This window comes from Procambarus clarkii, chromosome 23 (genome assembly GCF_040958095.1).
Source record: "Procambarus clarkii isolate CNS0578487 chromosome 23, FALCON_Pclarkii_2.0, whole genome shotgun sequence".
In the NCBI taxonomy this organism is placed as follows: Eukaryota; Metazoa; Arthropoda; class Malacostraca; order Decapoda; family Cambaridae; genus Procambarus; species Procambarus clarkii.
Genome location: NC_091172.1, coordinates 3,799,148 through 3,821,567, shown reverse-complemented (window position 1 = coordinate 3,821,567; position 22,420 = coordinate 3,799,148). Strand labels below are relative to the sequence as shown.

At 41.1% G+C, this 22,420-nt stretch overlaps 1 long non-coding RNA gene across 1 annotated transcript in view; it reads right to left on the bottom strand.

Moving 5' to 3' along the window:
• Window positions 1-10,161: 10,161 nt before the first annotated feature.
• LOC138367706 (uncharacterized) overlaps window positions 10,162-22,420 on the bottom strand; it is a 633,486-nt gene continuing 621,227 nt past the window's right edge. The window contains exon 5 of the long non-coding RNA XR_011229401.1: window positions 10,162-10,235. This is a non-coding gene — a long non-coding RNA (uncharacterized lncRNA). The remainder of the gene's footprint in view (window positions 10,236-22,420) is intronic.

Genomic DNA, 22,420 nt, shown 5'->3' with positions numbered 1-22,420 from the left:
GTATTCGCAGTTTGAAATTACGATTTTTTTATACCCAACATATGCCAATGCGTTTGGTCACATTTGTCTCCTTCCCCCCTGCAGTTTTCAAAATATCCCAAACATCTATATTTCGAGGCCTGAGCCATATTTTGGAGCAAATTTCTGGCTCTCTGCACGTATTCGCAGTTTGAAATTACGACTTTTTATACCCAACATATGCCAAGTACTGAAAGCAGCAGTGAGTCACATTTTGCACAAACTCCCCTGCAGTTTTCAAAATTTACAAAATTTCCCAATTTCGAGGCCTTAGCCATGTTTTAGAGCCAAATTCTGGCTCTCTGCACGTATTCGCAGTTTGAAATTGCGACTTTTTTATGCCCAACATATGCCAAGTACTGAAAGCGGCGTTTGGTCACATTTGTCCCAAACCTCCCTGCAGTTTTCTAAATATCCCAAACATCCCAATATCGAGGCCTCAGTCATATTTTGGAACCAACGTCTAGCTCTCAGCAAGTATTCATATTTTGATATTACGACTTTTTAAACCCAACATATGCCAAGTACTGAAAGTGGCAGTGAGTCACATTTTGCGCAAACTCCCCTGCAGTTTTCAAAATATCCCAAACATCCCAATTTCGAGGCCTGAGCCATATTTTGTTGCCAAAATCTGGCTCTCTGCATGTATTCATATTTTGATATTACGAATTTTTATACTTAACATATGCCAAGTACTGAAAGTGGCAGTGAGTCACATTTTGTGCAAACTCCCCTGCAGTTTTCAAAATATCCCAAACATCCCAATTTCGAGGCCTGAGCCATATTTTGTAGCCAAATTCTGGCTCTCTGCACATATTCGCAGTTTGAAATTACGACTTTTTATAAACAACATCTACCAAGTACTGAAAGCAGCAGTGAGTCACATTTTGCACAAACTCCCCTGCAGTTTTCAAAATATCCTAAATATCTCAATTTCGAGGCCCGAGCCATATTTTGGAGCCAAATTTTGGCTCTCTGCAAGTATTCGAACTTTGATATTATGATATTTATACCCAACATATGCCAAGTACTGAAAGCGGCAGTGAGTCACATTTTGCACTAACTCCCCTGCAGTTTTCACAATATCCCAAACATCCCAATTTCGAGGCCTGAGCCATATTTTGGAGCCAAATTCTGGCTCTCTGCACGTATTCGCAGTTAAAGTCGCTCCAAAATATGGTTCACGCCTCGAAATTAGGAAGTTTGGGACATTATGAAAACTGCAGGGGAGTTAGTGCAAAATGTGACTCACTGCCGCTTTCAGTACTTGGCATATGTTGGGTATAAAAATTCGTAATTTCAAACTTCGAATACGTGCAGAGAGCCTGAATTTGGCTCCAAAATATGGCTCAGGCCTCGAAATTGGGATGTTTGGGATATTTCGAAAACTGCAGGGGAGTTTGTGCAAATTGTAACTCACTGCCGCTTTAAGGACTTGGCATATGTTGGGTATAAAAATTCGTAATATCAAACTGCGAATACCTGCATAGAGCCAGAATTTGGCTCCAAAATATGGCTCAAGCCTCAAAATTTGGATGTTTGGGATATTTTGAAAACTGCAGGGACGTTTGGGACAAATGCGACCAAACGCCGCTTTCAGTACTTGGCATATGTTGGGTATAAAAAAGTCGCAATTTCAAACTGCGAATACGTGCAGTGAGCCAGAATTTGGCTCCAAAATATGGCTCAGGCCTCGAAATTGGGATGTTTGGGATATTTTGAAAACTGCAGGGGGGTTTGGGACAAATATGACCAAACGCAGCTTTCATTACTTGGCATATGTTCCGTATAAAAATTCGTAATATCAAACTGCGAATACGTGCATAGAGCCAGAATTTGGCTCTAAAATATGGCTCAAGCCTCAAAATTGGGCTGTTTGGGATATTTTGAAAATTGCTGGGAGGTTTGGGACAAATGTGACCAAACGCCGCTTTCAGTACTTGGCATATGTTGGGTATAAAAAAGTCGCAATTTCAAACTGCGAATACGTGCAGAGAGCCTGAATTTGGCTCCAAAATATGGCTCAGGCCTCGAAATTGGGACGTTTGGGATATTTTGAAAACTGCAGGGGAGTTTGTGCAAAATGTGACTCACTGCCGCTTTCAGTACTTGGCACATGTTGGGTATAAAAAGTCGCAATTTCAAACTGCGAATACGTGCAGAGAGCCAGAATTTGGCTCAAAAATATGGCTCAGGCCTCGAAATTGGGAATTTTAGGATATTATGAAAACTGCAGGGGGGATTGTGACAAATGTGACCAAACGCCGCTTTCAGCACTTGGCATATGTTTGGCATAAAAAAGTCGCAATTTCAGACTGCGAATACGTGCAGTGAGCCAGAATTTGGCTCCAAAATATGGCTCAGGCCGCGAAATTGGGATGTTTGGGATATTTTGAAAACTGCAGGGGGGTTTGGGACAAATATGACCAAACGCAGCTTTCATTACTTGGCATATGTTCCGTATAAAAATTCGTAATATCAAACTGCGAAAACGGGCATAGAGCCAGAATTTGGCTCCAAAATATGGCTCAAGCCTCGAAATTAGGATGTTTGTTATATTTTGAATATAGCAGGGAGGTTTGGAACAAATGTGACCAAACGCCGCTTTCAGTACTTGGCATATGTTGGATATAAAAAAGTCGCAATTTCAAACTGCGAATACGTGCTGAGAGCCAGAATTTGGCTCCAAAATATGGCTCAGGCCTCGAAATTGGAAAGTTTAGGATATTATGAAAACTGCAGGGGTGTTTGTGCCAAATGTGACTCACTGCCGCATTCAGTACTTGGCATATGTTGAGAATAAAAAGTCGTAATTTCAAACTGCGAATATGTGCAGAGAGCTTGAATTTGGCTCCAAAATATGGCTCAGGCCACAAAATTGGGATGTTTGGGAATTTTTGAAAACTGCAGAGGAGTTTGTGCAAAATGTGACTCATTGCCGCTTTCAGTACTTGGCATATGTTGGGTATAATAAGTCGTAATTTCAAACTGCGAATACGTGCAGAGAGCAAGAATTTGGCTCCAAAATATGGCTCAAGCCTCGAAATTGGGATGTTTGGGATATTTTGAAAACTGCAGGAGGGTTTGGGACAAATATGACCAAACGCTGCTTCCATTACTTGGCATATGTTCCGTATAAAAATTCGTAATTTCATACCACGAATACGTGCAGAAAACCAGAATTTGGCTCCAAAATATGGCTCAGGCCTCGATATTGGGATGTTTGGGATACTTTGAAAACTGCAGGGAGGTTTGGGACAAATGTGACCAACTGCTGCTTTCAGTACTTCAAATATGTTGGGTATAAAAAAGTCGTAATTTCAAACTGCGAATACGTGCAGAGAGCCAGAATTTGGCTCCAAAATATGGTTCAGGCCTCGAAATTGGGAAGTTTGGGATATTTTGAAAACTGCAGGGGAGCTTGTGCGAAATGTGACTCACTGCCGCTTTCAATACTTGGCACATGTTCGGTATAAAAATTCAAAATTTCAAACTGCGAATACGTGCTGAGAGCCTGAATTTGGCTGGAAATTTTGGCTCAGGCCACAAAATTGAGATGTTTGGGTTTTTTTGAAAACTGCAGGGGAGTTTGTGCAAAATGTGACTCATTGCCGCTTTCAGTAATTGGGATATGTTGGGTAAAATAGGTCGTAATTTCAAACTGCGAATACGTGCAGAGAGCCAGAATTTGGCTCCAAAATATGGCTCAGCCTTCGAAATTGGGATGTTTGGGATATTTTGAAAACTGCAGGGAGGTTTGGGACAAATGTGACCAAACGCCGCTTTCAGTACTTCGCATATGTTGGGTATAAAAAAGTCGTAATTTCAAACTGCGAATACGTGCAGAGAGCCAGAATTTGGCTCCAAAATATGGCTCAGGCCTCGAAATTGGGATATTTGGGACATTTCGAAAACTGCAGGGGAGTTTGAGCAAAATGTGACTCTCTGCCACTTTCAGGACTTTGCATATATTGGGTATAATAATTCGTAATTTCAAACTGCGAATACGTGCATAAAGCCAGAATTTGGCTCCAAAATATGGCTCAGGCCTCGAAATTGGGATGTTTGGGATATTTTGAAAACTGCAGGCGGGTTTGGGACAAATGTGACCAAACGCTGGTTTCAGTACTTGGCATATGTTGGGTATAAAATTCGTAATTTCAAACTGCGAATACGTGCAGAGAGCCTGAATTTGACTCCAAAATATGGCTCAGGCCTTGAAATTGGGATGTTTGGTATATTTTGTAAACTGCAGAGGAGTTTGTGCAAAAGGTGACTCACTGCCGCTTTCAGTACTTGGCATATGTTGGGTATAAAAATTCGTAATATCAAACTGCGAATACGGCAGAGAGCCAGAATTTGGCTCCAAAATAATGCTCAGGCCTCGAAGTTTGGATGTTTGGGATGTTTTGAAAACTGCAGGGAGGTTTGGGACAAATATGACCAAACGCCGTTTTCCTCTCTGGGACTTGTTGTCAACGTACATTTGCGCCCCTGCTCGGGGAGGCTTCCATTAGGGAGGCTCTCGCCTCCCCCGATTCTGTGAGTCCCTGGGTAGCTGCAGTGAGCACACACTGGCCCAAAAAAGCCAGCTGAATTCAAAGATGAGCTCCAGGCGAGGTGTGGAAAGAAAGTCTTGCCTGGAGCGTTCAAACTGCGCGTCAAGATGGCCGACCTTTCGGGCTGGAATCTCCTCCACAACGAAATCTTTTATTGTAGAGCTGTTGACAACATACTTATATCTCAACTTAAGTTTTCGTCACGCATATTTTTTTCTCATATGGAAAATACATTATCATCTTCACTATAAATGACTACTATAGCGTGTCATTTCTGCTCACACTCATCTCTAAATGAAATGATTACAAATATTTCCCAAGACATGAACTGCCTCATCCAGCCCGCCTCTTCCCTCATTCCAAATCCACAAACCCACCAACAATCCTCCAACTTCATGGGAAGGTCAAGCTTCCCATGACCTTGGAGTCATTGGATATGGGTTTGTGGATGACCTGACCTAGCAGTTTATGCCTTTGGTGAGATCTCCCCCCCCCCCCTGGCATATGCATTAATGATATATAATGCATATGCCAGCCAGTCCAAGTCTAATCTTAAGATTATTCTCCTATCTCTCAATGTATTCTTTACCTACTCTTCACAGCAAGTCTTTGTCACCCACATTGAACAATATTCTAAGTCTTCACTACCCCAAAACTTGCCTCGCCACCCAGCTTTTACCTTATCATACATCTTTGCTACCCATCATTTGGTTTGTATTAAACATTCAAGGTTAAATGTTTGCCCTTGATCACCTAGCAGCAATTGAGGATACAGATGTAAGCTGATTGGATAGTCGCGTTCTGAGTGTAAACTAGTAGAACGTAAGTCAAGAAACTGCAGATGGCCTATTGTCCGGCACGTGGCACTTCCTATTTATACGTGATCCAGTAGTATGATCCACAATCGATTTGAGAATGGTCCAGGCCGGACCGAAACGTCGTTGTCCCTTCACGTTCTAGTGTGTGGTCTGGTCAACATACTTCAGCCACGTTAACGTGACTCGTCGTCTGCACATGATCCAGTAATTTGTTCCACAAATCCACAACCCAGTTACCAAACCAGTATTTACCCAGGTATTTCCTAAATCTGAACTTATCTTCATTTAAAGCCTTATCAATAGCTTCATTGTTATGCCATTCATCCACTTGTTTTTCATTCAGTTAAGGTTTTTCCAACATCTCTTCATACGGAAGCTTTCTAATTTGCGGAATTAACTTTGTCATCCTAACTGACGTGTTCTAGTGAATTATGTCCTTTCTTTAGCATGGCGATCAAAACTGAACAGCATAATCTAAATGGGACCTAAAAACCATACGTTAATAAACCCAGCCGACTTATTGCTAACTCTTCTATAAATAAATCTATGGGAAAGAAAAGCTCTCAGCCTGCTAACAAGAGTGTACAAATCCACAAGGGCCGGGACGAGGATTCAAACCTGCATCCGAGAGCATCCCAGACGCTGCCGTAATCGACTGAGCTACGGCATGGTCAAAAGGAGTTGAAAACGGTGTTCTACTGAAATTACTGGATCCTGCAGCCTCTCCGTGGCACAAACCAAGTGTTAGTGTAACAAGAATGTTTAGTTTTCTACGTCCATCTAGTTCCACCCGCTCCTCCCCAGAACTAGTTGTTAACTTTACCTTGACTCCTCTGATCCAATACTTGTCCACACGTGCCACACTCCTGAAATAATATTTTTTACATATATTAAGGGCAAGTATAAGTAATTATCAAAAGAATGCACCAAACTAGTTAGACTATGTAGCACCAGGGTAAGTATAAACAGTTTATTTCAAATACAATCGAGTAGGAAAATACAAGTATGAATTTCAAGAACACTGGAACCAATCACTGGAATAGGTGAAATTGCAATGGAGATTAATTACAGATTGTATCAACAATAGCGAGTAGGCAAGACTGATAAGACTGCAATAGCCTAACGGAATACATTTTTGTCTCCGACTCATGAGGCTATGGTTAAGCATCAATGTTCTTTTAAAGTTACATAGAAACACATTACCTTATTAGGGTCTTCCACTAAAACAAACCTTTAGCTAACCTTAGATAAAAGTACTGTGTATTATTAATTCATATAGCTGTCTATTGGCCTAAATTATATAAATAACATGTTTAAACCTCTTAAGTACAGTATATGGTCTCTGAGCACTAAACTAACGCTAGAAGCCTAGTGATTACATTGTCAAAAATGACCATTTACAGGTGAATTCATTTTACATCGCAGAGTAAACAAGATGCAAACAATTAACATCTTCCATCTATTCGACAAACAATTATCTAGTCGTCCCTTCACTGTCTAGTGTGTGGTTTGGTCAACATATTTCAGCCCCCGTTATTGTGACTCCTCGTCTGCAATTATCTTCCCCATTTATCTGCACAATTGCTATCCTGCTATGACCACTCCATCGTCCTAGTCGTTAACACTAAACAATCTAGGGCGACTTGTTGCTGAACATTATATGACACCTTTAGCTTAGCTACAAGACACCGTGTACATATTTTGAAACTACCTTTAATGTCATAATGCAGCAGTTTGCGCGCTCAAAATACAGATTGACAAACTCCTCAGGAACCGTAGGGGAACTTTCGACAAACCGCCGGCTTCTTGTTGCCGTAGATGGCACCATGGAGAAATGGTGGCCCTCTGGTAAATTTAAGTAAATATTACCTAGGAGTTATGATGTACCAGCCAAAAAACATCTGGGACTCACGGTTAATATGAAAACAATCCTTAAGAATAGTTAAACGAATCATTGACTTAAACGAACAACATTGAATATTGAACTGTAAGAGTCTCTTGTGGCCACATCTGGCCTACTGTGTCCTAATATGGAAACCTCACTTCAAAAACACATCAATGATTTTCCGCTTTGGATAAAGTTCAAGACAGCAACAACAATCATGCCAGAACTTGTTCAACTGTCACTACCTCGAATCTTTGAAGGACTAACACTATAAAAGTTTAAATTGTTATAGATTTAGATAGATTAGCCTATAAATTTTCCTAGAAATTACCTACTTAATATTATCTGTTAAATTAAGGACCTGCCCGAAGTCCTATGCGTACTAGTTGCTTTACAAGAATGTAAACACATAGGGCTATGTACTCCTTGTCACCTGTCCTCTTAAAAATAGCGTCGCTTTTGGCCGTTTACCCGTATGGCCGAATATGGACATAATTTGAAAATGAAAACAAAATGAAAATAAATTTGGGATTTTTTTTGTCAACAACAATAAGTTAAGGGTCCTCTGATAGGTTAGGTGGGCAGGAAATTCTCATAAAGTTTCAAAACGTTATGAAAAATGTTAATGGAAAGAATCCTCTTCTAAGTTTGCCGAGTAAGCCGGACGACTCAAACAGAAAACGGAACAGTGCGTCACTTTTGTGAGTCGATTTCATTTCAAATTACGTCCAAATTTGGCCATAGCGCCGCGCATACCAGCCAAAAGTGACGTTAGTTTTAAGAGGACGAGTTGATCAGAAACCCAATATAACTTGTAGTTATATAAATAAATAACAGCCGAGGCCTTTGTAATACTGACCAAGTTGGAGGTCATTAATACAGACCACTTCTCTAAAATGTCATATTTGACACAGACAGGCTGGACAACAGCTTCAAGCTCAATAAGCCACAATGTAACACAGACAATAGGGGTGTTGTTTCCCTCAAAGGATTATTAACCAATGAACCCGCTTAACCACTCAAGTCTGAAATGCCGAGTCATTCCTCTTGTTCCCAATATACACAAGACAAATCCTCAATAAAATAAGGGGGGGGGGAGTAGGAAGGCTGAACTTTGACAAGGCGCCGCCGTCTTGTCCCCGTCGAGGCCACTGTAGATGGTGGCCCTTAGGTCAATTCATCATACGAGCCATTCTCCTTCCATCATTCTGAATCATGCTCATCATACTAACCTGCACCCCCTCAATCCCCCCCCCCCCTCCACCATCTTCACACAATCTGTGGCCAACATTTTTCGTTTCATTCAGATTTTCATCAAAATATGTCGAAGATTTCTCTTTGGGTTGTTTTAAGGGGCCTGATAGCCGAGTGGACAGCGCTTCGGATTCGTAATCCTGAGGTTCCGGGTTTGATCCCCGGTGGAGGCTGAAACAAATGGGAACTTTCTTTCATTCTGATGACCCTGTTTACCTATCAGTAAATAAGTTCCTGGGAGTTAGACAGCTGCTATGGGCTGCTTCCTGGGGATGTGTAAGAAAAAGAAGGCCTGGTCGAGGACAGGGCCGCGGGGGACGCTAAGCCCCGAAATCATCTCAAGATAACCTTAAGATTGCTGGCTAACTACTGGCATGGCTATTAAGGCCACCACAAGCGCACTAATGACTTAACTAGCAGGTACACCTATGGCTGCCACCTGACAATCACCTCTATATTTTGTCTAAATACATATAATATACGAAATAATAACGAATAACAACATGAAGTACACACCCCGAACAATCCTTTCTATATTATGATTGAATAATGATATCTGTAACACATTTATTTTTTGCTCACTGGTAATCAACGTGACCCTTGCCAGGCGGCGGCTGGTCGACAAATGAGCCACACGTTAAGAAGTGGGATTCCCAGGCGCGCCACTCACCCTTACTTCACCATAATATCTAAACTGTCAACCTCTAATACAGCTAAGCATGTGACCACCAGAGGCGCTAATGCTCCCCTATTATTACGCCATCCATATAATGATTGTTCTCATTATTCATTGATGCAACGTGTAAATACATTCATGTTCTGTAGTGACAGTGTCAGACCTCGAAGGAAGACTTGAAACACCCTTCTGAAGATGTATTATTAATTACGAAAATACTTAAGGAAATTCCTGTTTCAATTCTTCCTTCGTGGTCTGACACTGTCACATTTTCATCACGTGTTAATTGTCGTGATTTACACGCAGATTTTGTAGTGTATATACGACAACTTCAGGAAAGTAATGAGTAGCGGATTTAGTCTAAACAATAATATATGCGTTTTGTTTTTAGTGCCAAATTATCTAGCAAATATACATTTGGAGATGTAGCTCAATCCTTCCTGTAGCCCAATCTTTCCTGTAGCCCAATCCTTCTTGTAGCCCAATCCTTCCTGTAGACCAATCCTTCCTGTAGCCCAATCCTTCCTGTAGCCCAATCCTTCCTTCCAAATCCGATTTGTAATATAATATTATTGGAGGTGTTGTGGTTTCCGTTCTAGGCTCAGGATTGTAATTGGTCCAGGTGTCATCTTATGTCGCGTTTATTTCTTTGTTGCTATATCCATTGTTCACCAACACTTCAGTTAACTTTCAAACTTCCTACTCACGTTGCTCCATTCTGAACAGTGGGTAAGGGCTCGACGAATATAAGTGTTTAGAACACTGGCTTTGTGTCTTTGGGAGCACTCACTCCTACTGTTTATTCATAATCCGATGTTTGTAGGCTTAGTATATACGCTACTGCTTAGAGATGCTCCTGTTAAATTGTGTGTTTATTTGTCTACTTATACTGAATCCTTTTAAAGTTTGTCCTTATCTGTCATTTGCATCAAACCTCATCCCTCCCACTTACCTGTTTGGCAGTGAGTTCTGCTAATCGTGGATTGCTGTTACGTAGCTCATTTGGCTTCATAATAGTTGGATGGCTGAAAAAAAAGGCTTCAATTAAACAGAGCAGAAATTTATGAGAATGATGTTCAAAAATACCAAATAGTTATTATTTTTTCTGTAGAAAACAATGTCTTACAGACAGGTTAAAAAGAAAATGAATGTAATGAAACCTCATTTACTTGGCGAGAGCCAGAGGCTCCCTGGAGCTATCCAGGCTGATATGGATGTACTAGATTTTGGCATCAGTCAGTGTGAATGGAGTTCTACTGAATTGCAATCTCTCAGCAAATGATTTTTTTTTCACCCTCATTGTTTGGCGTGATCGCCAACATGGTATTTAGAAAAAGTTGATCTGCTGCTGACCTCTTGCTAAATCTCTCCACTAAGTGACATTAGACACTGGATGAATCATAGATCAGCAGTGTTGTTGATCTAAATATAGCAGGTGCATCTGAGTGGGTTTGGATTAGTAGGAAAGCATCACGCACTAGCCCCAGTCACCATTCTGCAATATAAAAAAAATCCCCCATGCTTTCCACATCACTTTATTATACCCAACATATGCCAAGTACTGAAAGCGGCGTTTGGTCATATTTGTCCCAAACCCGCCTGCAGTTTTCAAAATATCCCAAACATCCCAATTTCGAGGACTGAGCAATATTTTGGAGCCAAATTCTGGCTCTATGCACGTATTCGCATTTTGATATTACGATTTTTATACCCAACATATGCCAAGTCCTGAAAGCGGCAGTGAGTCACATTTCGCACAAACTCCCCTGCAGTTTTCGAAATATCCCAAACATCCCAATTTCGAGGCCTGAGCCATATTTTGCAGCCAAACTCTGGCTCTCTGCACGTATTCGCAGTATGAAATAACGAATTTTTTATACCCAATATATGCCAAGTACTGAAAGCGGCGTTTGGTAACATTTGTCCCAAACCCCCCCTGCAGATTTCAAAATATCCCAAACATCCCAATTTCGAGGCCTTAGCCATATTTTGGAGCCAAAATCTGGCTCTATGCACGTATTCGCAGTTTGAAATTACGACATTTTTTACCCAACATATGCCAAGTACTGAGAGTGGCAGTGAGTCACATTTCGCACAAACTCCCCTGCAGTTTACGAAATATCCCAAATATCCAAATTTCGAGGCCTGAGCAATATTTTGGAGCCAAATTCTGGCTCTCTGCACGTATTCGCAGTTTGAAATTACGACTTTTTTATGCCCAACATATGCCAAGTACTGAGAGCGGCGTTTGGTCACATTTGTCCCAAACCCCCACTGCAGTTTTCAAAATATCCCAAACATCCCAATCTCGAGGCATGAGCAATATTTTGGATCCAAATTCTGGCTCTATGCACGTATTCGCGGTTTGAAATTTCGACATTTTATACATAACATAAGCCAAGTCCTGAAAGCGGCAGTGAGTCACATTTCGCACAAACTCCCCTGCAGTTTTTGAAATATCCCAAATATCCCAATTTTGAGGCCTGATCCATATTTTGGAGCCAAATTCTGGCTCTCTGCACGTATTCGCAGTTTGAAATTACTTTTTTATACCCAACATATGCCAGGTACTGAAAGCGGCAGTGAGTCACATATTGCACAAACTCCCCTGCAGGGTTCGAAATCTACTAAATATCCCAATTTCTAGGCCTGAGCCATATTTTGGATCAAATTCTGGCTCTCTGCATGTATTCGCAGTTTGAAATTACTACTTTTTTATTCCCAACATATGCCAAGTACTGAAAGCGGCATTTGGTCACATTTGTCTCAATCCCTCCAGCAGTTTTCAAAATATCCCAAACATCCAAATTTCGAGGCCTGAGCCATAATTTGGAGCCAAATTCTGGGTCTCTGCACGTATTCGCAGTTTGAAATTACGACTTTTTATACCCAACATATGCCAAGTACTGAAAGCGGCGTTTGGTTACATGTGTCCCAAATCTCCCTGCAGTTTTCAAAATATCCAAAACAACCTAATTTCGAGGCCTGAACCATACTTTGGAGCCAAATTCTGGCTCTCTGCACGTACTCGCAGTTTGAAATTACGACTTTATATGCCAAACATATGCCAAGTACTGAAAGCGGCGTTTGGTCATATTTGTCCCAAACCTCCCTGCAGTTGTCAAAATATCCCAAACATCCTAATTTCATGGCCTGAGCCATATTTTGGAGCCAAATTCTGGCTCTCTGCACGTATTCGCAGTTTGAAATTACGACTTTTTATACCCAACATATGCCAAGTACTGAGAGTAGCAGTGAGACACATTTTGCACAAATTCGCCTGCAGTTTTCAAAATATCCCAAATATCCCAATTTCGACCCCTGAGCCATATTTTGGAGCCAAATTCTGGCTCTCTGCACGTATTCGCAGTTTGAAAATACGACTTTTTATACCCAACATATGCCAAGTACTGATAGCAGCAGTGACTCACATTTAGAACAAACTCCCCTGCAGTTTTCAAAATATCCCTAATATCCCAATTTCGACACCTGAGCCATATTTTGGAGCCAAATTCTGGCTCTCTGCACGTATTCGCAGTTTGAAATTACGACTTTTTATACCCAACATATGCCAAGTACTGAAAGCAGCAGTGAGTCACATTTTTGCACAAACTCCCATGCAGTTTTCAAAATATCCCAAACATCCCACTTTCGAGGCCTGAGCCATATTTTGGAGCCAAATTCAAGCTCTCTGCACGTATTCGCAGTTTGAAATTACGAATTTTTATACCAAACATATGCCAAGTTCTTAAAGCGGCGTTTGGTCATATTTGTACCAAACCCTCCTGCAGTTTTCAAAATATCCCACACATCCCAATCTCGAGGCATGAGCAATATTTTGGATACAAAATCTGGCTCTATGCACGTATTCGCGGTTTGAAATTTCGACATTTTATACATAACATATGCCAAGTCCTGAAAGCGGCAGTGAGTCACATTTCGCACAAACTCCCCTGCAGTTTTCGAAATATCCCAAATATCCAAATTTTGAGGCCTGATCCATATTTTGGAGCCAAATTCTGGCTCTCTGCACGTATTCGCAGTTTGAAATTACCACTTTTTTATACCTAACATATGCCAGGTACTGAAAGCGGCGTTTGGTCACATTTGTCATAATCCCCCCCTGCAGTTTTCAAAATATCCCAAATATCTCAATATCGGGGCCTGAGACATATTTTGGAGCCAAATTCTGTCTCTCTGCACGTATTCGCAGTTTGAAATTACGACTTTTTGTACCCAAAATATGCCAAGTCCTGAAAGCATCAGTGAGTCACATTTTGCACAAACTCCCCTGCAGTTTTCAAAATATCCCAAATATCCCAATTTCTACACCTGAGCCATATTTTGGAGCCAAATTCTAACTCTCTGCACGTATTTGCAGTTTGAAATTACGACTTTTTATACCCAACATATGCCAAGTACTGAAAGCAGCAGTGAGTCACATTTTGCACAAACTCCCCTGCAGTTTTCAAAATATCCCAAACATCCCACTTTCGCGGCTTGTGCCATATTTTTGAGCAAAATTAAAGCTCTCTGCACGTTTTTGCAGTTTGAAATTACGACTTTTTATACCCAACATATGCCAAGTTCTGAAAGCGGCTTTTGGTCATATTTGTCCCAAACCACCCTGCAGTTCTCAAAATATCCCAAACATCCCAATTTCGAGGATTGAGCAATATTTTGGAGCCAAATTCTGGATCTATGCACGTATTCCCAGTTTGAAGTTACGACTTTTTATACCCAACATATGCCAAGTCCTGAAAGCGGCAGTGAGTCATATTTTGTACAAACTCCCCTGCAGTTTTCGAAATATCCTAAATTTCGCAATTTCGAGGCCTGAGCCATATTTTGGAGCCAAATTCTCGCTCTCTGCAGGTATTCGCAGTTTGAAATTACGGATTTTTTATACCCAACATATGCCAAGTACTGAATGCGGCGTTTGGTTACATTTGTCCCAAACCTCCCTGCAGTTTTCAAAATATCCCAAACAACACAATATCGAGGCCTGAGCCACATTTTGGAGCCAAATTCTGGCTCTATGCACGTATTCGCGGTTTGAAATTACGAGATTTTATACCCAACATATGCCGTGTCCTGAAAGCGGCAGTGAGTCACATTTCGCACAAACTGCACTGCAGTTTTCAAAATATCCCAAATATCCCAATTTCGAGGCCTGAGCAATATTATGGAGCCAAATTCTGGCTCTATGCACGTATTCGCGGTTTGAAATTACGACATTTTAGACGCAACATATGCCAAGTCCTGAAAGCGGCAGTGAGTCACATTTCACACAAACTCTCCTGCAGTTTTCGAAACATCCCAAATATCCCAATTTCGAGGCCTGAGCCATAATTTGGAGCCAAATTCTGGGTCTCTGCACGTATTCGCAGTTTGAAATTGCAAATTTTATACTCAGCATATGTGAAGTCCTGAAAGCGGCGTTTAGTCACATTTGTCCCAATCCCCCCTGCAGTTTTCAAAATATCCTAAACATCCCAATTTCGAGACTGAGCAATATTTTGGAGCCAAATTCTGACTCTATGCAGGTTTTCGCAGTTTGAAATTACGACTTTTTATACCCAACATATACCAAGTTCTGAAAGCGGCGTTTGGTCATATTTGTCCCAAACCCTCCTGCAGTTTTCAAAATATCCCAAACATCCCAATTTCGAAGACTAAACAATATTTTGGAGCCAAATTCTGGCTCTATGCACGTATTCGCAGTTTGAAATTACGACATTTTATACATAACATATGCCAAGTCCTAAAAGCGGCAGTGAGTCACATTTTGCACAAACTCCCCTGCAGTTTTCAAAATATCCCAAATATCTTAATTACGAGGCCTGAGCCATATTTTGGAGCCAAATTCTGGCTCTGTGCACGTATTCGCAGTTTGAAATTACGACTTTTTTTACCCAACATATGCCATGTACTGATAGCAGCAGTGAGTCACATTTAGCACAAACTCCCCTGCAGTTTTCAAAATATCCAAAACATCCCACTTTCGAGGCCTGAGCCATATTTTGGAGCCAAATTCAAGCTCTCTGCACGTATTCGCAGTTTGAAATTACGCCTTTCTATACCAAACATATGCCAAGTTCTTAAAGCGGCGTTTGGTCATATTTGTCCCAAACCCTCCTGCAGTTTTCAAAATATCCCAAACATCCCAATTTCGAGGACTGAGCGATACTTTTGAGCCAAATTCTGGCTCTATGCACGTATTCCCAGTTTGAAGTTACGAATTTTTATACCCAACATATGCCAAGTCCTGAAAGCAGCAGTGAATCACATTTAGCACAAACTTCCCTGCAGTTTAAAACTATCCCAAACATCCCACTTTCGAGGCCTGAGCCATATTTTGGATCCAAATTCAAGCTCTCTTCACGTATTCGCAGTTTGAAATTACGACTTTTTATACCCAACATATGCCAAGTTCTGAAAGCGGCGTTTGGTCATATTTGTCAAAAACCACCCTGCAGTTCTCAAAATATCCCAAACATCCCAATTTCGAGGATTGAGCAATATTTTGGAGCCAAATTCTGGATCTATGCACGTATTCCCAGTTTGAAGTTACGAATTTTTATACCCAACATATGCCAAGTCCTGAAAGCGGCAGTGAGTCATATCTTGTACAAACTCCCCTGCAGTTTTCGAAATATCCTAAATATCGCAATTACGAGGCCTGAGCCATATTTTGGAGCCAAATTCTGGCTCTCTGCAGGTATTCGCAGTTTGAAATTACGAATTTTTTATACCCAACATATGCCAAGTACTGAATGCGGCGTTTGGTTACATTTGTCCCAAACCTTCCTGCAGTCTTCAAAATATCCCAAACAACACAATATCGAGGCCTGAGTCACATTTTGGAGCCAAATTCTGGCTCTATGCACGTATTCGCGGTTTGAAATTACGACATTTTAGACGCAACATATGCCAAGTACTGAAAGAGCCAGTGAGTCACATTTCACACAAACTCTCCTGCAGTTTTCGAAACATCCCAAATATCCCAATTTCGAGGCCTGAGCCATAATTTGGAGCCGAATTCTGGGTCTCTGCACGTATTCGCGGTTTGAAATTACGACATTTTAGACGCAACATATGCCAAGTACTGAAAGCAGCAGTGAGTCACATTTAGCACAAACTCCCCTGCAGTTTTCAAAATATCCCCAATATCCCAATTTCGTGGCCTGAGCCAAATTTTGGACCCAAATTCAAGCTCTCTGCACGTTTTCGCAGTTTGAAATTACGACTTTTTATAACCATCATATGCCAAGTACTGAAAGCAGCAGTGAGTCACATTTAGCACAAACTCCCCTGCAGTTTTCAAAATATCACAAATATCCCAATTACGATTCCTGAGCCATATTTTGGAGCCAAATTCTGGCTCTCTGCACGTATTCGCAGTTTAAAATTACGACTTTTTTATACCCAACATATGCCAAGTACTGAAAGCGGCGTTTGGTCACATTTGTCCTAAACCTCCCTGCAGTTTTCAAAATATCCCAAATATCTCAATATCGAGACCTGAGCCATATTTTGGAGCCAACGTTTGGCTCTATGCACGAATTCACAGTTTGATATTGCGACTTTTTAAACCCAACATTTCCCAAGTCCTGAAAGCGGCAGTGAGTCACATTTTGCACAAACTCCCTTGCAGTTTTCGAAATATCCCAAATATCCCAATTTCGACACCTTAGCCATATTTTGGAGCCAAATTCTGGCTCTCTGCACGTATTCGCAGTTTGAAATTACGTCTTTTTATACGCAACATATGCCAAGTCCTGAAAGCTGCAGTGAGTCACATTTTGCACAAACTCCTTTTCAGTTTACGAAATATCCCAAATATCCCAATTTCGACACCTGAGCCAAATTTTGGAGTCAAATTCTGGCTCTCTGCACGTATTCGCAGTTTGAAATTACGACTTTTTATACCCAACATATGCCAAGTACTGATAGCAGCAGTGAGTCACATTTAGCACAAACTCCCCTGCAGTTTTCAAAATATCCCAAACATCCCACTTTCGAGGCCTGAGCCACATTTTGGAGCTAAATTCAAGCTCTCTGCACGTATTCGCAGTTTGAAAGTACGAATTTTTATACCAAACATATGCCAAGTTCTTAAAGCGGCGTTTGGTCATATTTGTCCCAAACCCTCCTGCAGTTTTCAAAATATCCCAAACATACCAATTTCGAGGACTGAGCATTATTTTTGAGCCAAATTCTGACTCTTTGCACGTATTCGCATTTTGATATTACGATTTTTATTCCCAACATATGCCAAGTACTGAAAGCATCAGTGAGTCACATTTTGCACAAACTCCCCTGCAGTTTTCAAAATATCCCAAACATCCCAATTTCAAGGCCTGAGCCATATTTTGTAGCCAAATTCTCGCTATCTGCACGTATTCGCAGTGTGAAATTACGACATTTTATACCCAACATATGCCAAGTCTTGAAAGCGGCAGTGAGTCACATTTTGCACAAACTCCCCTGCAGTTTTCAAAATATCCCAAACATCCCACTTTCGAGGCCTGAGCCATATTTTGGATCCAAATTCAAGCTCTCTGCACGTATTCGCAGTTTGAAATTACGACTTTTTATACCCAACATATGCCAGGTTCTGAAAGCGGCGTTTGGTCATATTTGTCCCAAACCCCCCTGCAGTTTTCAAAATATCCCAAACATGCTAATTTCGAGGACTGAGCAATATTTTGGAGCCAAATTCTGGCTCTATGCACGTATTTGCAGTTTGAAATTACGACTTTTTATACCCAACATATGCCAAGTCCTGAAAGCGGCAGTCAGTCACATTTTGCACAAACACCTCTGCAGTTTTCGAAATATCCCAAATATCTCAATTTCGAGGTCTGAGCCATATTTTGGATCAAATTCTGGCTCTCTGCACGTATTCGCAGTTTGAAATTACGCCTTTTTTATACCCAACATATGCCAAATACTGAAAGTGGCGTTTGGTCACATTTGTCTCAATCCCTCCTGCAGTTTTCAAACTATCCCAAACATCCCAATTTTGAGGACTGAGACATGTTTTGGAGCCAATTTCTGGCTCTATGCACGTATTCGCAGTTTGAAATTACGATTTTTTTACCCAACATATGCCAAGTCCTGAATGTGGCCTTGAGTCACATTTTGAACAAACTCCCATGCAGTTTTCGAAATATCCCAAATATCCCAATTTCGAGGCCTGAGCCATATTTTTGAGCCAAATTCTGGCTTTCACACGTATTCGCAGTTTGAAATTACGACTTTTTATACCCAACATATGCAAAGTACTGAAAGCAGCAGTGAGTCACATTTAGCACAAACTTCCCCTGCTGTTTTCAAAATATCCCAAATATCCCAATTTCGACGCCTGAGCCATATTTTGGAGCCAAATTCGGGCTCTCTGCACGTAATCGCAGTTTGAAATTACGACTTTATATACCCAACATATGCCAAGTACTGAAAGCAGCAGTGAGTCACATTTTGCACAAACTCCCCTGCAGCTTTCAAAATATCCCAAATATGTTAATTACGAGGCCTGAGCCATATTTTGGAGCCAAATTCTGGCTCTCTGCACGTATTCGCAGTTTGAAATTACGACTTTATTCAAAAATATGCCAAGTCCTGAAAGAGGCAGTGAGTCACGTTTTGCACAAATTCCCTTGCAGTTTTCGAAATATCCCAAATATCCCAATTTCGACACCTGAGCCATATTTTGGAGCCAAATTCTGGCTCTCTGCATGTATTCGCAGTTTGAAATTTCGACTTTTTATACCCAACATATGCCAAGTACTGAGAGCAGCAGTGAGTCACATTTTGCACAAACTCCCCTGCAGTTTTCAAAATATCCCAAGCATCCCACTTTCGAGGCCTGAGCCATATTTTGGAGCCAAATTCAATCTCTCTGCACGTATTCGCAGTTTGAAATTACGACTTTTTATACCCAACATATGCCAAGTTCTGAAAGCGGCGTTTGGTCAAAATTGTCCCAAAACCCCCTGCAGTTTTCAAAATGTCCCAAACATCCCCATTTCGAGGCCTGATCCATATTTTGGAGCCAATTTCTGGCTCTCTGCACGTATTCGCAGTTTGAAATTACCACTTTTTTATACCCAACATATGCCAAGTACAGAAACCGGCGTTTGGTCACATTTGTCCCAAACCCCCCTTGCAGTTTTCAAAATATCCGAAACATCCCAATTTCGAGGCCTGAGCAATATAATGGAGCCAAATTCTGGCTCTATGCACGTATTCGCGGTTTGATATTACGACATTTTATACGCAACATATGCCAAGTCCTGAAAGCGGCAGTGAGTCACATTTCACACAAACTCCCCTGCAGTTTTCAAAATATCCAAAATATCCAAATTTTGAGGCCTGATCCATATGTTGGAGCCAAATTCTGGCTCTGCACGTATTCTCAGTTTGAAATTACGACTTTATATACCCAACATATGCCAAGTACTGAAAGCGACGTTTGGTCATATTTTTCCCAAAACCTCACTGCAGTTTTCAAAATATCTCAAACATCCCAATTTCGACGCCTGAGCCATATTTTGGAGCCAAATTCTGACTCTCTGCACGTATTCGCAGTTTGAAATTACGACTTTATTCAAAAATATGCCAAGTCCTGAAAGATGCAGTGAGTCACGTTTAGCACAAACTCCCTTGCAGTTTTCGAAATATCACAAATATCCCAATTTCGACACATGAGCCATATTTTGGAGCCAAATTCTGGCTCTCTGCACGTATTCGCAGTTTGAAAATACGACTTTTTTATGTCCAACATATGCCAAGTACTGAAAGCAGCGTTTGGTCACATTTGTCCCAAACCCCCCCTGCAATTTTCAAAATATCCCAAACATCCCAATTTCGAGGCTTGAGCAATATTTTGGAGCCAAATTCTGGCTCTATGCATGCATTCGCGGTTTGAAATTACGACATTTTATACCCAACATATGCCAAGTCCTGAAAGCGGCAGTGAGTCACATTTCGAAAAAACTCCCCTGCAGTTTTTGATATATCATAAATATCCCAATTTTGAGGCCTGAGCCATATTTTGGAGCCAAATTCTGGCTCTCTGCACGTATTCGCAGTTTGAAATTACCACTTTTTTATACCCACAATATTCCAAGTACTGAAAGCGGCGTTTTGTCACATTTGTCTCAATCCCCCCTGCAGTTTTCAAAATATCATAAACATCCCAATTTCGAGGCCTGAGCCATATTTTGGAGCTAAATTCTGGCTCTCTGCATTTATTCGCAGTTTGAAATTACGACTTTTTTATACCCAACATATACCAAGTACAGAAAGCGGCGTTTGGTCTCATTTGTCCCAAACCCCCCCTGCAGTTTTCAAAATATCAAAAACATTCCAATTTCGAGGCCTGAGCCATATTTTGGAGCCAAATTCTGGCTCTCTGCACGTATTCTCAGTTTGAAATTACGACTTTATATACCCAACATATGCTAAGTACTGAAAGCGACGTTTGGTCATATTTGTCCCAAAACCTCACTGCAGTTTTCAAAATATCCAAAATATCCTAATTTTGAGGCCTGATCCATATGTTGGAGCCAAATTCTGGCTCTCTGCACGTATTCGCAGTTTGAAATTACGACTTTATTCAAAAATATGCCAAGTCCTGAAAGAGGCAGTGAATCACGTTTTGCACAAACTCCCTTGCAGTTTTCGAAATATCCCAAATATCCTAATTTCGACACCTGAGCCATATTTTGGAGCCAAATTCTTGCTCTCTGCACGTATTCGCAGTTTGAAATTACGACTTTTTATACCCAACATATGCCAAGTACTGAGAGCAGCAGTGAGTCACATTTTGCACAAACTCCCCTGCAGTTTTCAAAATATCCCAAGCATCCCACTTTCGAGGCCTGAGCCATATTTTGGAGCCAAATTCAAGCTCTCTGCACGTATTCGCAGTTTGAAATTACGACTTTTTATACCCAACATATGCCAAGTTCTGAAAGCGGCGTTTGGTCAAATTTGTCCCAAAACCCCCTGCAGTTTTCAAAATATCCCAAACATCCGAATTTAGAGGACTGAGCAATATTTTGGAGCCAAATTCTGGCTCTCTGCACGTATTCGCAGTTTGAAATTACGACTTTTTTATACCCAACATATGCCAAGTACTGAACGCGGCATTTGGTCACATTTGTCCCAAACCCCCCCCCTCTGTAGTTTTCAAAATATCCCAAACATCCCTATTTGGAGGCCTAAGTCAAATTTTGGAGCCAAATTCTGGCTCTATGCACGTATTCGTTGTTTGAAATTACGTCATTTTATAAACAACATATGCCCAGTACTGAACGCGGCGTGTGGTCACATTTGTCCCAAACCCCCCCCCTCTGTAGTTTTCAAAATATCCCAAACATCCCCATTTCGAGGCCTGAACCATATTTTGGAGCAAAATTCTGGCTCTATGCACGTATTCGCAGATTGAAATTACGACTTTTTATACCCAACATATGCCAAGTACTGAAAGCAGCAGTGAGTCACATTTTGCACAAACTCCCCTGCAGTTTTCAAAATATCCCAAATATCCCAATTTCGAGGCCTGAGCAATATTTTGGAGCCAAATTTTGGCTCTCTGCAAGTATTCGCAGTTTGATATTACGACTTTTTATACCCAACATATGCCAAGTACTGAAAGCGGCAGTGAGTCACATTTTGCACAAACTCCCCTGCAGTTTTCAAAATATCCCAAACATCCCACTTTCGAGGCATGAGCCATATTTTGGAGCCAAATTCAAGCTCTCTGCACGTATTCGCTGTTTGAAATTACGACTTTTTATACCCAACATATGCCAAGTTCTGAAAGCGGCGTTTGGTCATATTGGTCCCAAACCCCCCCTGGAGTTTTTAAAATATCCCAAAAATCCCAATTTCGAGGACAGAGCAATATTTTTGAGCCAAATTCTGGCTCTATGCACGTATTCGCAGTTTGAAATTATGACTTTTTATACCCAACATATGCCAAGTCCTGAAAGCGGCAGTAAGTCAAATTTGGTACAAACTCCCCTGCAGTTTTCGAAATATCCCAAATATCCCAATATCAAGGCCTGAGCCATATTATGGAGCCAAAATCTGGCTCTCTCCAGGTATTCGCAGTTTAATATTACGATTTTTATACCCAACATATGCCCAGTACTGAACGCGGCGTTTGGTCACATTTGTCCCAAGCCCCCCCTGCAGT